The sequence below is a fragment of the Chiroxiphia lanceolata genome, chromosome Z (genome assembly GCF_009829145.1).
Source record: "Chiroxiphia lanceolata isolate bChiLan1 chromosome Z, bChiLan1.pri, whole genome shotgun sequence".
In the NCBI taxonomy this organism is placed as follows: Eukaryota; Metazoa; Chordata; class Aves; order Passeriformes; family Pipridae; genus Chiroxiphia; species Chiroxiphia lanceolata.
Window position 1 is genome coordinate 37506768 of NC_045671.1, and position 12981 is coordinate 37519748.

Consider the following 12981-nt stretch of genomic DNA (forward strand, 5'->3'; position numbering starts at 1 on the left):
TTATTTGTTCTTAAATGGAGACTGAGACAGAAAGCAACATCCAGCTGAAAAGCTCTCTGAAAGTAGATGTGTGTCTCCTAGCTGCACCACTACTGCAAAAGACTAGGAATCTTTCTGCACCCAAAAGAGAGGTGCCAGGACACTTCAGCTGCATATGTAGTTTACAATGGGGGAGAAAGGCAACAGTGAGCAACCTGTAAACATCTCTCCTGGAGGCTGGCACAATGAGAGGCAAGCAAAAATGCAGGAATAATTTGACCAGAAAGGTCATAAGTCTCCATCCCTGACAAAACTCAAATCTAACTGGAGATGACTAGGCAATCTACTGTAGCTGACCCTGTTTCAGCAGGTAGTTATACCCAATGATCTTCAGAGGTCCTTCTCTATCTCTGTGAATCAGTGGCCCTGTGAGGTGGCACTCAGTTTGCCCCTGGCCTTCTATGTGGCTGTAGAGGCACCCCTTCATTTCAGATGAAGAAGCCAGAAGAGTTTCCATGACCATATTCTTTCTTCTGTCACAAATAATTTCCCAAAACTTTTCCTAGTTCCAGTTGAAGTCCACCATTCTGGGTTTCTGGTTCAGAACTGATTTTTTAATTATAATTATTATTATTCTATGTTTTATTTCAGAATGAAGAAATTAGCAATGTATCAATATGTTCTCTTAACATGATTAAAGGCATCCACTTTGTCCTAGTTACAATAAATACACTTCACAGTGTACACTGCCCAGTGTTTCTTCGTTCTGCTGCCCCGTTGTGAAATTCTCCTTTGAGTGATTGTTTCAGCAAACAAGCAATTACTGGAAAATTGCTTTTATCTGCAAACTGTTTCCTTTCAAGATTAAAACATATTTCCCTAACTTTCTGTTGTATAGTATTACTCATAAAATCCAACTAACTTTTCTCTCCTTTGTTCTTTTGGACTAGGTCCACATCAAGACATGTGAAGGAAATAATGAATCAATTTATCAGTTAGTTGGGTCGATAGCTCTGTTTTGACATTCTGTATTAAGCAGTAACTAATTGCCCAATCCTAAATGCTTTTAAAAACATATCTAGGAAATCAATAACACAGTAACTGCATTTTAAACAGAAGACTGAACACAGCTACGCACAAGGAAATGGGCACCATAAGTGAGGTATGCACCACATCAGGAGGATTTTCTGCTGTTTTCCTTTTTGCTTTTATGCGTCTTTGTTTATATTCTTTTCCTGATAGCCTCTTCCATTTGTATAAGGGAAATCAATAGCTCACCCAAAGTGTTAGTAACAGGTGACCTCTGGGAGCTATGGGCTTTTGTGGCAACTACCAAGGCACAAACATGTCCTCCTTGATAAGTCACAGAGCTACAGATATATCCAGGCATGGTGACACTTGACAACCCAGCTGGCTGTCTCTTCCTCTGTGTTCAAACCTATTTTCTCTTATTCTTCACATTTTTCCACCCACTGAGCTGTAATTTTTCCTGCTCCAGTGGTGTTTTGATTTGTGTTATAGTGAAGGTCAACACACTGCTCTAGCTAACTATTCTTCTGATGTTTCCTTTCTAGTATGTTCTTATATTTAATTTTTTAATTTTTATGTTCTTTTCAAAAAATTATTTATTATATGGGCCAGTCATTGAATGGTTGTAAGACTCCAGGCTTCAAGCTGTGAGCTCATCAAGGGGGTTTTACTTTATACATAAATACATAAGGCTCCAAAATTCACCTGCCAAATTTATTAAAAGGGCCTTCTGTTATTTTATACCTTGAGAGGGCACAAGGGAGAAGACACTGAAATAATTTTCTCAGGAGGTAAAATAAGACACTTTTACTGGTAAAGTTTAGGAAACTTGGCAAAAGTCTAAAAGGCAACATTCAACCAAAATAAAGCATTCCACAAAGCATTGACTTAGCACATGCTACCCCATAAAACTTCCCAAAATCAAACCCATCCAGTTTTAAGTTACACAAAATATTAAGAAAGGAGACAAGGAGAAGAAGAAGAAGTAAAGAAAGAGAGACAAAAAGAAAGGATCTACTACCCGTAGGCCAAGCTACCAGGATTCAAGAATATGGCAGGGTCTGAAGGCATGAAGACCACACGTCGTTGTTTTTATCTGCTCTGGCCCTCTGTGCCCACCCCCTCAGGTGGGACTTCTGTCCTATTGATGACTCTAGGGCTCCAGCACAGGGTATGGTGCAGTGTTCCCATGTGCCAGTGACTGCGAGCTGCTCTGGGGCTGCCCAAGGAGGCTCAAAGAGGCTGGGGTATGGAACAGTGAATCACCTCACCCTCATGAAATTCAATCTGTCACTTTCCCACACACACACACACTTGAGTTGGTCCGAGCCAATAATTAATATCATAATGCAGTGTCTCACAATGTTAATAGTAAAAAACCTATAATTTTAACATTATGATTTAAAAAAAATCTGTCAGCAAACACTTTTCACATTTGGACCACAAAGCATTTAAGGAACTATTCCAGTAAATGCTCTTTCAACGTCTAATCCATGCAGGTTTTGTAACAGCTAACTTTATATAAATCAAAATGCTGTGAATATCTTAGGGTAGCAACAAACAAAACAGATATACCCAGAAGTTTTTTAGTAAGCACGAATGTTCTCTGACAAATTAGAAATCCTCCTGGGAAATCCTGGCCTCCTCAAGGTATATGAGAATTTTGTTATTGATTTGAATTTCTCCAGGATTTACTAATTCTGTCATCTCAGGTACAACATCTGGTGAGGGTTATTTTGTAAGAGGTAGTTTAACAAGCAGTCTGAGAACCAGTCTCCTGACTGTGACTCCTAGCACACTTGTCTTTAATAGAGGCATGTGATACCACATTTTTAGTGAACGAGAGTTGCATGACACGTTACTACACATGATATCTTGCTAGATTTTCTCCCTTCCCTGTAGAGGACTTATCCCAAGATGTAGCTCCCATGGCTTTGTCTGTAGTGTGTATATATGCGCATTTTCTTTTTCATGACAGATACTTTCAATGAGTGAGCAATTCAAGGCAATTCCATATAACATGTATCATCGTCACTTACTAAGCAGATCAAGAAGATTTAATCTGATGTACTGCAATAGAAGATAAATGATCCTTTTCACTTTAGCTCTTCCAAATTCTTACACCTTATACAAAACATACAAAATAAGTCAGAGATGGAAATTACCTATTTAATAGATTTTGACTTGCCTGAAGTAATTTAGGAATATTATAAGTTGCAGCGGTTATTGAGCTGCCTTATCCATGCATATGTATTCATACAGTGATTTAATTCAATGACTGGATTGTCAGAGAGTGTGCCTAGGAAGAGTGAGAATTGAAACCAGACATATACTCCCTAGCAGATAATTCAGACACAGTAAAAGAATTGTTCTATTTGATGCTTTTATTACAACTTCCTGCTGAGTTCAGCAAGTTTAGTTATAGGTCCAAATATGTATAAGAGCAAGTCATTTCAGTTAGGCTTAAATGAAGTGTCATAAGGAGAAAAGGGAAGCTAACAGTGCAATAAGATGACCCCAGACTTGAAGGAACACTTGAAAATGTGTCTCCTAATCAAGCACTCAACAAATTGACGCGTTAAGTAAGATAGACCTTTTGCAATTTTAATAATTTTCTTTTAGATTTTTTTTCCCCAGCTTTAAAATTGAATATCTATTGTAAGACAGCTATTCAGACAACTATATTACCCTGGGTCATAACTTCCTGAAGGGAGGAACAGATTACCATTCCACATCCTGAGGTTTGTTGCACTTGTTATTTATCAGTTCCTTCACAAAGAACAGAAGTGTCTCGATACAGAGCTAGAACCATGGATATGAGTTTTCAATGGAATGTGCCATATTCCCTCTGATCAAATTTCTTCCTATTGTATCTGTTGTCCCTTCATTAACTACTATCAGCCTTCTATGTCCTATGCTCCCTATGCAAGGCTCTTCACTGCTTTAAAGAAGACCTGACCCATGTGGGTTTGAGGCTGCATCCACAACATTCAATTCCTTGGAATTTGCTTTGCAGGATAAGATGTAACCTGGATTCCAGACGAAGAAGGATGTGCTGTTCATTACCTTCACTCCCAGTCAGAGACAGAGATGGCTATCTACTGGCTTTAACATCTATTGTCTTGGAAGATAGGACATGAATTTTGAGACAGAAACCAGAAGAAACTGTACCAGAGTCCTCTTCCACTCATAATCTTGTCCATCTTCCATAATTAGCTAATGAAAATATTTTTTCACTTCTAAGGTAAAATGATAGAAGGAGAGCCTTCATCCAAGCCTAATACCCTATTTACATTCTTAGGTAATAGATTAAATAAGAATATTTCACCTTTAATTTCAGGGATGTCAACATAATAACAGTATTTCTCACTGTCCATTTTCCTTTATAATTCATAAATTCATTTATTGCTTTAAATGTTTCTGTTTGTACTATTCACCATTCATATCATCCATTTTCCTCAGTTCATGAATGTTCCTTTCAAACAGAGCTTGTCTTCAAAAGACTTCTTTGACATTAGAAGTGCATTAAAATCAACCATCAGTGGAAGCAATACAAATACATTGCTGATACATTTCAGCTTGAAACCATCTGTGGTGGGAGATGTTTTACTGCAAATTGCTTTTTCTCTAGGATTCCTCTGTGCTTTTCAAGTCTATAGCTTTCTGCAAGGCAAGTATGCAAAATATATCCTACCAAAATGTAATTATTTTTGAACATTGCCACTCAATTCAGAGCAGAGCTAATATACTGGACCCTCCTAATCTCTGCCTAACACCATTGACGCCATTATCAAATCCCTTGAATGAAATCAGACTGGTATTTCTTTTATATGAAATTTTTTTGCTGACTTCCTTTCACAAAGGCAGAAACATTAAAAGAGATTCAATTACAGTCTTCAAGCCCTTGAAGATAAAATTATAATCCAAAAAAGGTTAGCTAGAAAATAGGAGAAAAGAGATGATTCCAATAAGATTGGAACACATCTCATTAGTAAAGGCACCTTGATACTTACTGTGAGGCCAGACATTCCTCAAAATATTATCAAATGCAAACACAATGCATCAGTGCAGCATCTCTTTGATGAACGAATCACTGTTCACCATAAACCTGAGATCTCCCATTACAGGACTTCATAAGGAATTTTCATCCTTTTTGTGTAGTCTGGAAGAGATCCATTCAGAGAGATTTGGGAAGACTGAAGATGCTGCAGATAAAGTCCATAATGGCTTAGAGTTTGGAGAAATTATAAATATCTGGAAGATATTACAGAGAGATACAGCAAATAGTGCAGGCAAACAAGTCCATCAAATAAAGACAAATTAAGAACTTACATACAATGATTAAAAATGTAGGTTAGTACTTAATGGCTGAAACCTCTATATTGGGAAACTTAGAAGATGTTGTAGATAACCTCACAGGATGATTTCTTTTTATCAAGATCAGGTATTTGCTTAAAGGGTTTATTCTACCTCTAATCATTAGCCACCGGGCTTCATGAAGGAAGAAAAGGACTGAACGAAATTCTTGGATAATTAGAGATGGTCTGATGCGGGAATGAAGAGTCCCTTAAACCACTAAAAATCAAAGATATTATATAAATGAAGTGTCTGGGTAAAAATCTTGATTGTTTCAAAATAATATATTTACTTACGAAAGTCTGTCACAGGAATCACACAGTAAATATAATTACTTTTTCTAGGAGTGTCCAGCTGTGAGGTAAACAAACTTACTGCATGTAGATTGAAAGACTTCTGTGCCTCCAGTTCTCCTCTCCATGCTGCCACAGGTGGGGGAGGGGAGGGTGAGGGGGAATGACTGAGTGGCAGTGCAGTTTGCAACCTCTCAGTGGGAGCACTAAATTAGGGAGTACCGTTCCTAAACCACAACACCTGTGTAAATGTTTCCTCTTTCTTGAGTGTTATCATAATAGAAGCATTCTTGAAAGGCTACTGATTTCTCTCATTCTCCAGAATTTTGGCAGCTGGCTTTTAACAGCCAAAAAGTCACTCCTCAAAAAGTGACTGAGGTAATGGTGAGGAAGACAAAACATTACACAGAAATATAGAATACTTTTATCCATGTATTTTTCTTACAAAGTGGCCTATCCTTTGAAAAAAATCAACCTATTAACAAATAAAAAGCAATGACGAAGACAAAAAACCCAACACAGATAGCTAAGCTATCTGTCTGTAAAAAGGCTTCAGGAGAGCAAAGAAGTTTATTTTCATCTTCTTCTGTTATACTAACAACTAGAAAGTTCTCGGTTATCAGCTGAAGATGATGAATTTTGTCTTTTGACCAAAGCATTATCTTGTAGCAGGGCTGTAACAGAAGCAGACATGGTTGCTTGCAGTTAACCAGAAGTCAGAAAATCATCATTGCAGCTTGGAGGATGGTAACTGAGTGGCATTAATTTGCATTGTAATGCAGTTTTATAGTTCTTAATCAGCCACCAGAGTGAATTAAGGCCTTTGATCTTGGTTCATCTTCTAACTGAGCAGACTAGGAAAACAGTCCTGTTGTGCTCCCCAAAAATCAGAGGAGAGACCATGCCTTGAAGAATATGCTCTTGGAAATTCAACCAAAAACAGTTATGCTGTGGCAGTACTACTGTACTGCACTTCACTGAATGTGGAGATAGCTTCTGGCAATAATGAATCCTGATTTGGGCTCCTCAGAGTGGTGCCTAACACTAACTATAAGTAATCTTGACCTTACATCCTGAATCATGCATATTCTGTACCTGGCTGTTTTAAGGGATGCTTATGTCTCCTGAGATTGACTCAATTAACTCCTGTCTCAGTTTCTCCAGTCACAAAATGTTTGTTCTATGTTTCTGTAAGTTCAGAAAATACCAGAGAAAAGAGAGTTACGGGTATATAGGACATCACAAAGAGGGCTAAATTATTATTTAGTTTTAAATTAATGATTGCGTTTCTTATTTTCCATAGTCTGTTTCTGTTTAAAGCACACTGTTGCTTCTTTTCTTGCACCAAGCTCATTTAAAATAGAAACAGTTTGTTGCCATAGCAATGTTTTCCCCTTTGTAGTTCCGTTATTTCAGGTTCATTGCAAACTACACCCTATAGCTGGAATTCAGACATGGAAAAATGTTTCAAATCATCTTCTCCATCCTTTGGGCAGCATAAAGCTGGTGTCTAAACCATGTATCAGCATTCATAGCTTGTTCAGTATGTTATCTGTTGTCATACAAAGTGATCCAAATTGTAGTGAATTTAATAAGGCGTTAAATAATACAGTTAAATATTTTTGTCATGACCCAAGCTGATTTTCAACTTCCCAGTGTTTCCTTTCAGCACAGATATAAAGTCTGCCCTAAAGAACTCCTACCCCACTTCAGTGTATTTATAGATAAACAATATGCTAAAAATAAACATTATAATTCTCCATCAGCTTACAGGATTTCTGTGACTACTCTCAGACAGTGTTCTTTGTTATCACCTCTGGTCTCTTTACTTGACTCATGCCACGGGAAGACATGACTGAAGATCTGGCCAAGAATTTTAGATCTGGTTTAAATTTAATATATTTTTTATGTTCAATGGCATGCTACTGGTATATAAATGACAAGGCTAGAACATGCTTAAACCTCCATTATACAGAAGAAAAAGGTGGGAATCAAATGAACAAATATACAAACAATAACAGGTGAGAGTAGCACTGACTATAGTTATTCTGCTGGCAATCATATTCCATTTTACAGTGAATAGTAGGAGTTGTTTCTAATCAAATGCATTTTCTCCACTTCTGTATTCCCACCCAAAGACACTTCTTTAATATAAAGTTATTTACAGTACAGTAAGAAGCCTGAAACATAACATCACTGTCATCACAGGAGCTGAAATGCACTAAGAGCTTTCTTCTCAGGGGAACAGGAAAGTGCCTCACACTGCAGACAGGCTGACTTGTTTTTCAGTCCTCAGGAGCTCAACTACATCCTTCTTGTTTCCAGTTTCTGTTTAATAACCAGCTTTCAAAACATGGTGTCAAACCCAGCAGCAAGGATGTTTCTACCAGGAATGGATGTCTGTATCTGAATCACGAATCACAAGCAAAAACACAGCCTGGGGGCCTGGTAACGTTTACATCAGTCACTATTTTCCTTCCTTGGCTTCAGAAAGCAAGAAATCTCTAATAATAACCCTATATACAACTTGGGCTTTAAAAATGTCAGGGAGTCTTGCTGGCATAACATTGAGGAAAAATTAGCTTTGTCAATAGTGTGCTACTCAGTTCATCAAGAGCACTTCAATCTCCCTGTTCTTTGTGTCACACCATGCTTTGAGCTACTTAGTTTAAAATTACAATTTACTGTAACTCTCAAATGCAGTAATTCACATACATCAAAACACTGTTCTCCCCATCACTCTTGTCTTAATATTTAACGCACTATCTGTAGAGATGAAAGGAACTACAGATGCCTGACACAGTGGGCTGAGGACTGCTGAGTTTTAGGAGAAGGACGTGGATCCCAGGACTTAACTCTCCAAAGCAAGTCCAAAAGAAGCCACCGGAGAATTTGCAAGAATTAACCTGGTGCAGTCAAAACATGGGCTTCTGCTTGTTTAGTGTTCCCATGTTAAAATATTGTCTCTTCTCAGAGAAAAGAAATCTTCAAATAACTTAAGTCTGCAAAATAAGTGCCGTGGCTATAACCTGGAAGAACGTCACTATTACCACACCCTATATGACAGCCCCCAGCTCTATAATAACACAGAAATCAAAGGACTCCATATTGGCACAAACATCATGTACTGTAACTTCGGCTGAGGCTTTGCAGACAATGATTGTAAAAACTTCATTTTCCCTGTGAATTTGGCCTGGAAGATGAACAGAGTCCCACACTTAAGTGTGGGTGCTTTGTGGGACCTTCAAATCTCCCACTCATGATTAGCTGGCTACTTTGCAGGGTTCACCTTTATCCACTATTTTCTCTCTGTCACCATCATGTTCATCATGGAAACACACCCATTAATCCTAAAACATACATCTAAAACTCCTGCTCTGTGTGAAAAAGATATTAAAAGATGATGACTCCTGAGCATTAATAAACTAGCCAGTTTTGAGAATCCTTCAAATTTAAACACATGCTTGAACTGCACCTTCCCTCCTTGTATGCATGCTTCCTGGTTGCAAGGTACAGGTCCTGGTAGAAGCACACTACTACCAGGGAAACTAAGTATTCCCACTGATCACCCATAAACATTTAAATCCTTCCTGAAGAGTGATTTTCAGAAGAAAATTAATTGTGCAGATTATTACCATCTTAGTGAAAACATCAAATCACAAAAATCAGTGGCATGTGCATGATGTACTCCCACTCTGTGTTACTCGAGACAAATTTCTTTTATAATACAAACTCATTTTCCCTCATGACAGCACATGGCAAAGGATGTCGCTGGGCCAAATTTTACCCTCAGAAATGTATATGCAATGCTTACAGAAATCATACGCAAACACATAAGAATCTAATTTGAATTACAGACTGAAATCCTTAATTGTTTAGAGCTCTCCTGAACTGTGGGAGGAGGGAAAAAACTACATTTCAGTTTATCAGAACAAGGAATAAAGGATGACTTTGCAGGTAGTCAAACAACACAAAAACTTCAGGCGATCAAGAATGGCATGTGTATATGAAGGGGAGCAGAAGCAGGTATGAACTCGTACTTGATTATACCTAGGAAAAAAAGTGAAAATGTTGATAGAAGATTACATAGTGAACTAGGCTGCTGAACAAATATTTTGGCAGAAGAAAGATTTTTTTTTTTTTCCTAATGTAGAAAGACTGCCATGGTTCTCCTCTTTCAATTTTCCTTAAGTCCAGAAGAATGAGGGCAGACTGCTGCCCTTATGCTGTTTGGGACAGAACTAAAGAAAAAGCAGTAAAAAATGCAATTCAAAGGAGCACTAATTTGGTGGGCCAAAAAAAGAAAGTAGGTATTTTTAAACTTCATTTCTGATGAAGGATGACAGCAACGTTTACAAAACTATCTTGCAATCAGGTATTGAATTTTCAAACTCCACAAAGATGGGCTGCAAACTTCTATTGACTGGTGTGGGTATCTTTGACAAATCCTGATGAGCCACACGTGCTTGCAAAGGCAGTTCAAGCTGCTCTCAGCTCCTTTAGGCACACAGCGATATCTGGGCGCATCTGACCCCTCACAGTGCATGGAAAAAGACTTTCTCCTCCATTCCTCCTAGAACCATCCAAGCAACAGCACCATGACATACCTTGGAGGAGGCTCAAAACTGGTGCTCATCTGAGCTACCTGTGCTAACGTGTGTGGGAATCTTGGCTTGGTAGCTAATTGTCCCTCCCTACCATGAGATACATGCTCCAAACACTTTCAGAGCCTCAGCTAAAGAAAAAAGGCCTATCACTTCTTTTCTCAGTTGATTTCTCCAGTTCTCTGCCGTACTGATCATTTGGCTGTCCTGTAGTGCTGTCCATGGATATTGTCCAGCTGTTGTAGAGATTGTACAACCATACGACAAATTGATTTCCATCCTTCCATACACATTTTTGCAAGGCCTGATCTAAGTCATAAGACAATAGATAGCAGATGAATGTAATGAGCAGATGAGAAGAGCAGAAGGATCAGGCAAGACAACAGAGATGAGCCCAATAAGCAGGGGTTACCCTATACCACTTGTTTGCTTAGTCCTGAAATGTGTTGTAAAGGGACATGGTGAATGAGGGACCCTGCCAAAGGATAGCTTTGTGAGGAGCTTCCTTCATGCACGAAGTGCCTGGGGTAAAGTGTAGGGTGGTCTCTACACTGGTAGCTATGCTAATACTCTGCTTCGCAGTTGCGTTAAAGCACAGAAGCCAATATACGCCCCGGTGATGTGCATGAAGGCTTGTTCCTTTGAAAACACATAGTTAAGTAGACATAGGCAGCTCTCAGAAAACACGGATCTCAAAAACGTCAGATTACTTCGACCATGTTACACCTTTATCTAATTATCTAACCCTTTTGAGGTTCTTCTGCATTACTAGAAACCTGCCCTTGGTGTTCTACTGCACAGGGCATACTCATTTCACTTCTAGTGGGAGATGACTGAGATTCTAAGTGCCTGCTTATGGGTTGTGAGAAAAAAAAGCCTGAGGTCTAATGATTTAACATTAAGCACTAGTTTCAAAATGAATACTGGAAACTGGAGAAATCCCTCTTTGGTATTTATGTGGTTTAAAGACTAAGTGAACTGTAGATTTCTATTTAGCAAATCTGTGGTCAACTTGATCACTTTAATATGGCAGCTGTGGTGGCTGGAGGAGGAAGTGAAGAGATTTATTAAAAACCCATCAACTTAAATATATATCAAACCACAGAAAGTTTCCAAAGTCCCCAAAGACCATTTTTGCTTTTTTTTCCTGACCTTAGAGGTCTTTAGGTCTTTTTTTTTTTTAATGATAAATAATGAGTGATAATAACAACCAGCTGGTTCCCATAGAAAAGAAAGTGACTGACAGAGCAGCTGCATTCTGGTTTCTTTCACTCTCCCTGTCAGAGGTTCCAAGTGTCTCTTTAATGTAGTATATTAACAGCACTGTTACGACTAAAAATGCTGAATTCTAAATCCCCACAAGGAGCTTTACTGAGCAGAGGTTTGATTTCTGGGGATGTGGTTTTTTGTATGGAGCCATCAGTTTTCATCAGAGCCATAGTGTTCCCCTCATGATGTCACATGTGGGGCAAGCTTTTCTGCTTCTGACTTGCACTTCCCAAAGTCTTCGCTGGTCACAACAACAGTGTTTTCAGACCTCTTTGCACAGCACCCCTGCATGAGACATTGCCAGAAACCTCTGTGCAAGTAAAAAAAAACTGGTCCAGGTTTTGCAGAGAAGTTCTTCTGGAGTATGTAAAAAACAGTATTGGCCAGTGTTGCTTTTCTTGACATTGCCTACCTAGAAAATTCATCCGATCTTCCCATATCGAGTTCTTAAAAGTGTTGGTTGGTTGGTTATTTTCTCAGAGCTTTCTGACTTCTCCAGGAAAATCATTACGCTTTTGATCACTGCAGCCTTTCAAGATGCTGAATTTTACGCAAGGAAGGAGACCCAGGAGAAGAGTCACAGAAGACTTATGCAATCCCTGAAGCTATTGGTGCAGGAGGTGGGTAAGCAGTTGAGAGTATATAAAATTTCCTTATGGAAGTGCAAGGAGAGGTAGAGTAGCTTCATTTCTGAATTCACTCTGTAAATGTAACACATAAGAGGGACTGAATATCAGAAAGGGCTAAAGCATGGAGGATTAGGATGTCCCCCGAGACTTCCACTAAGAGGAGTGCCAAGAGCCCTTCTTACTTAACAATAATAACATACTTATACTTAATTCCCCAGAGTGTTGTGAGGCTTAATTAGTTAATGTTTGTGAAGTGCTCTGCAGATGCGAAGAGTAATATATGTACTAAGTATTATTAACTGGCAGAAGACCTACATGTGAGAAGTCCCTACAGTTTATTAGAACTAAATTATTCACTGACTTCCCTAAAATTATGGGAAAAAGTACAGAGAGCTCTCCCTCAAAAACACTGCAAGCTCGCTTACAGATCCTTCCTGTGTTTCACACACTAAGGCCATGTAACAAATATTGCCTTTGTTCCCCTGTCACTACACTCCAAGACAAGCCAGGAGGACGAGGTCTGTGAGAGCCCTGATGGACCCAAGTGACCTGAACAGAAGGTCGTCTGTGCCCCATGGGGCTAAAGACAGATTTTGATTGGTGACATGGTTCCAGTTTGAATTGTACCTCAACAACTTTCGTGAGCTTCTGAGTGAGATGCACGGGAGATCTGCTTCCAAGCTAGCCTGGAGCCTGATTTTCCTGGGAAGCCCAGAGTTTGCTATCCCACATTTGCTGGACAACTGCAATTGCCAAAAACATAAACTGCAGTATGAATTACAGAATGACTGCTCTGCTTTAATACATTCATACATTGGCAGA